The 4784-nt window shown below is 41.2% G+C and overlaps 1 pseudogene; it reads right to left on the bottom strand.

Annotated features, from left to right (window-relative positions):
* Nucleotides 1-756: 756 nt before the first annotated feature.
* Nucleotides 757-867, bottom strand: LOC120102703 (small nucleolar RNA SNORA17; annotated as a pseudogene).
* Nucleotides 868-4784: the final 3917 nt, after the last annotated feature.

Below are 4784 nucleotides of genomic sequence, written 5' to 3'. Positions count from 1 at the left end.
TGTATTCTCAGGCTGGCTCACCCACAACTCCTACAGTGTGTCTCGTGGCTTTCCCAATTACTGCAGCTGGATAGGGCCAGAGTTAGCTCTCTTGCCCTCTCATCTGAGGAACAAGCTCTTCCACGATGTCCTGGTGTGGGGTGGGACCAATTGTGCACAGCTCTCAGATCATCAACATCTCCCCAGTGGCCTCCCAGACCAGGGAAGTCTGCTTGGCCTTTGGCGGTAACTTGGCTGCCAGATGTTGCCCCCATGGCAGCCCAGGCCAGGACCCCACCAAGGTCCCAGGTGCATCAAGTAGTTCCTCATTCTCAAGTATCCAGTCCTATCTCTCTTCATTGTGCCCATATCCTTCTGTTTCTCTTTCTCTTCCATTTCTCTACTGCTTACTTCCTCCTCTTAGTGGCACCTGGGGTCTCTGAGTATCTGGCATCATCTTAGGAGTGCTAGGTACTGCTAGTACATTATGGTACCAGGTAGGGGTTCATCTCAGGCATAGTCTGCCCCACTTAGGCCTGCATGATCCAGACTGGTGGTCATTTGAGGCTAGCTCTCTGTTTGGGCCCCATGGTGATTGTCTGGTTGTTGGAGCCCATCTGAGTGGCCTTATGTGAGGGTTATCTGTCTCAGGCTCACTCGTGGTCCCAGATGGGGGTCTTCTAGTCTCCAGCTTGCTCCCAGCCCTGGGAGCCTTATCTGGACCTACATGGCACAGGACTTGTGTTGTCTGACACTTTTTAAAGGGAATGTTAGACTACTAATTAATCATTCAGATGTTCACAGGTCAGGACACTTAGCCTTTCTCCTCTCTGCCACCTACTGATGCATATGTGACACAGTAGCCACTCCTGCAACACTTAGGGAAGGACACTTAGGGACAGGGCCTGCAATTTTCTTAAGGATTACCTTACTCTTTTCCTCCCAGTTAAACTTAACACAGACACAGGCAGTTCAACTACTGATGTCAGGTCTTCTTCACTATCATACACATTACAGCTATAAATTGCCCTCTAAGAAACACTTTAGCTGCATCTCATAAATCCCAGCATGCAGTGTTTTTAATTTTTTCATACTAAAGTATTTTCCTTTCCATTGTAATTTCTTGCTTGATACATTTCAACTGAGCTTAGGACTTTGTTGTTTAAATTTCATATATTTCTGTATTTCCCAAGTTTCCGTTGTTCGTTCCATTTGGGAAATTACCTAGCATGACTTTGATAGTTTTAAATTTATCAAAAATTATTTTGTGTCCTAGATATCATGCTCTTTCCCCCTGTATAATGTTCTGAGCAATCTGAGAAAAATGCGTGCTTTGCTATGGTTGGCAGAAGACCCATGTGATACTAATTAGATCGAGTTGGTGTACAGTGTGGCTCAAATCTCATTTCTTTGTTCAGTTCTCATCTAGTTTCTGTATATGTTATAAAAACTGAAGTGTTAAAGTCTCAGACTGTCATCACATAACTATTTCTCTCTTAGTTTTGGTTCCTGTCTAACAGGGCTATTTCAGTTTTATCATTTTATATGGTTGGTCTTTGTATCTTTAGAAGAATGTCTCTTTTTATTTAAAATTTAAAACTATGGTTTTGTGTGTGTATGTGTGTGTGTGTGTGTGTGTGTGTGTGTGTGTGTGTGTGTATGCACTCTGAAGTGCTTTTGCTTAGGCTATGTAATTTTTGTGACTGTCTTTTATGTGGTCTGTTGTTGTTGTTTTTTCCCTCTGGACTGTGTCTTTGAATTTAAGCGTTTCTGACAAAAGAACATAGTTTTCTTCCAGTCTAATAATGTAGTCATACTTAATGTTACACACACAATCTTGTGCATGCACATGCACACACACAAACACACACACATACACACACAAATGTCTGTCATTTTCATTTTTATTTTTACTTTTTAAGTGCTCATGTTTTTATTTGTGCATTTCCCCTCAACTATTTTTTTTTTTGGATTGAGAATTGTTTAGTAAACTTTTTTTTTTGAGATTCACACATCCATGTTTATTTAAATACTTTTCTTGCTGATAAGTAGAACCAGCTTAGAGGTTCATCCACAGGTCAATATATAAAAATGGGACCCATTTACACAATCATAAAAACTGAAATAATGACAGGCAGGAAAATAGATGCAACTGAAAACTGTTACACCGTTTCCACTGTACACCATGAGGAAAGGAAGAAAAAACACCAGTGGGCCCATGAAACTGCAAAATCTTTCAGTATTCCCACCATATAAGTTGAGTCACTGACCCCCAGCGTCACCAGACAAAGACTCAGGGAGCCTTGCTTGTTCTGGCAGACCCAAGTAGGGGCTTTATTAGGGTTTATAAACCTGCAAACATCTGAACCAAGTTACAGTTATAATTTTTAGCAATTAGAACGTGGAGATTAGGGACACTCCCAAGTGTTCCATCATTGTCAACTGACATTGAATTATTTTTTTTTATTAACTTGAGTATTTCTTATATACATTTCGAGTGTTATTCCCTTTCCCGGTTTCCGGGCAAACATCCCCCTAATCCCTCCCCCTCTCCTTCTTTATGGGTGTTCCCCTCCCTGTCCTCCCCTCCTTGTCGCCCTCCCCCCAACAGTCTAGTTCACTGGGGGTTCAGTCTTAGCAGGACCCAGGGCTACCCCTTCCACTGGTGCTCTTACTAGGATATTCATTGCTACCTATGAAGTCAGAGTCCAGGGTCAGTCCATGTATAGTCTTTAGGTAGTGGCTTAGTCCCTGGAAGCTCTGGTTGCTTGGCATTGTTGTTTTAGTAAACATTTTAATTCTTCCTTCATTTTGTTTGTTTGTTTGTTTGAAATAAGTTTTGTGTGGTGTGTGTGTGTGTGTGTGTGTGTGTGTGTGTGTTTGTGTGTGCACACCACACGCGTGCCCACGTAGTCTTGGTTCTTCTAGAACTCACTCTGTAGACCAGGCTGGCCTTGAACTCACAGAGTTCACCTGCCTCTGCCTCCCAAGTGCTGGGATTAGAGATGTGCACCACCACCACCCAGTACATTTTAATTATTTAATTGATATTTTCCTTCTTCCTTTTATTTTCTTAGTAGTTGTTCCATCATTGTTTCAAGCAGTCAGAAGCTGCTTTAGAGTCCCCAGAACTTGGTTCTAGCAAGCTTTACAGACATTATTTCTGTCTTACCTTCCCTCTTTTATTTGTTATGTATGTGATATACTTCAATATCTGTGTCATACCCAAAGGCACGTTTTATAACAATTGCCATGCAGAAAGAACGGAGACCAAGTGAAGATTTACAGAGTTGATTCATCAACTTTTTTATTTGTCTATTCCACCCTTCCCATTTTCATGGAACTTCAATTACCATTTGGTATCATGTTCTTCCTCTGATAAAACTCCACTTTGACGTTTGTACTATATTGTTAAATATTTTGTGTTAAACTTATCAAGTACTTTAGAGTTCAATGTGTTAAACCTTTAGTAGTGCATTAAATACATATGTTTTCCATAGTTGCTCTTGAAATCAGTGGAGAGAAGAAAGAAATGTGAGTAAGAACTCAAACGATTTCTTTACTTGTGTATTCTTTGGCTACAAGGCAAGCCTCCATATTCTCTTTAAATTCTAAACAAATATATTATTTTTAAACCTTTCCATGTATGTGTGTGCACACATGCATGTGTATGTGTGTGTGTGTGTGTGTGTGTGTGTGTGTGTGTGTTATGCACACCCTACCCCTCAAGCACACCATGGTATATATGTGGAGGTCAGGAGTCAAACTCTGATGTTGTTCCCTGCTTTCTGCCTTACGACTGGGTCTTTAGTTATTTACCTTTGCATATGCTAGCCTAGGTAGCCTGTGAGCTTCTGAAGATTCTCCTATTTCAGCTTCCTCTCTCCCTTAACAAGTGCTGGGGTTGTGGATGTATGCTATGACATCTGGTTTCATGTGGGTTGTGAGAATTCAAACCCAGATCCTCATGTTTGTATGACAAGTACTATACCCACTGAGCCATCTCTCCATCCTCTACTGTCTTTTATGATGACACACTTACCTTACTGGGTATACTCTGTGTGTGTGTGTGTGTGTGTGTGTGTGTGTGTGTGTGTGTGTGTGTAAATCACTTACTGTCTGAGATCACCTTCTTTCAGCTAGAAAATCTTCTCTTAGTACCTCTTGCATAATGAGTTGTCTTTGGAGACAGTCTACCGCATATTGTTATAGGATCCATCTCAATTCTACCCTGTACCAACAGATGGCATTAAGGATCAATAGTGTCATAAAGGCACTGATGTTGATCTTGTTTGGAGCCAAATTTATAAAACAGAAATTTCAACAATTCTTGGAAGTGTGTTAGACAAGCCTCATGGTAAGGGACCCCCGGAAGGTCAGAGAAAGTGAAGCTCCAGAAATGAGCAGAGCATCCAACTGTCAAAGTGGCTCTCTTGCTAATGTGACCCATAGATCAAGGAAGGCCTTCAGTTCTGGCCCTTTCCCAAGACAAAGAATGCATTCCCAATTATGCTGTGGCAGCTTAAAAATGGGTCATATCTACTTTCTCTGTTCTTTTGCAGTGACCCCGTAATCTAAACCAGCTTCTTGCTCTCTATTTAATTTGGAAAAAAATCATTAAAACTAAACAGACCAAGAGTCCAATTAAGAGAGTCCTGCTGCATAACAGATAATTGAGACTTTTCCAGAAAATAACTGTCTTTGGACCTACCTGGATTTGCAGAAGCAGTGCCAAGCAACATGGGTCAGGGATGCTGCTGGACATCATCAACGCTTTCTCTCTAATGTTTCATGAAAATGGCCCT

This window comes from Rattus norvegicus, chromosome 4 (assembly GCF_036323735.1).
Source record: "Rattus norvegicus strain BN/NHsdMcwi chromosome 4, GRCr8, whole genome shotgun sequence".
Taxonomy (NCBI): Eukaryota; Metazoa; Chordata; class Mammalia; order Rodentia; family Muridae; genus Rattus; species Rattus norvegicus.
This window is presented reverse-complemented; position numbering and strand designations above follow the sequence as displayed.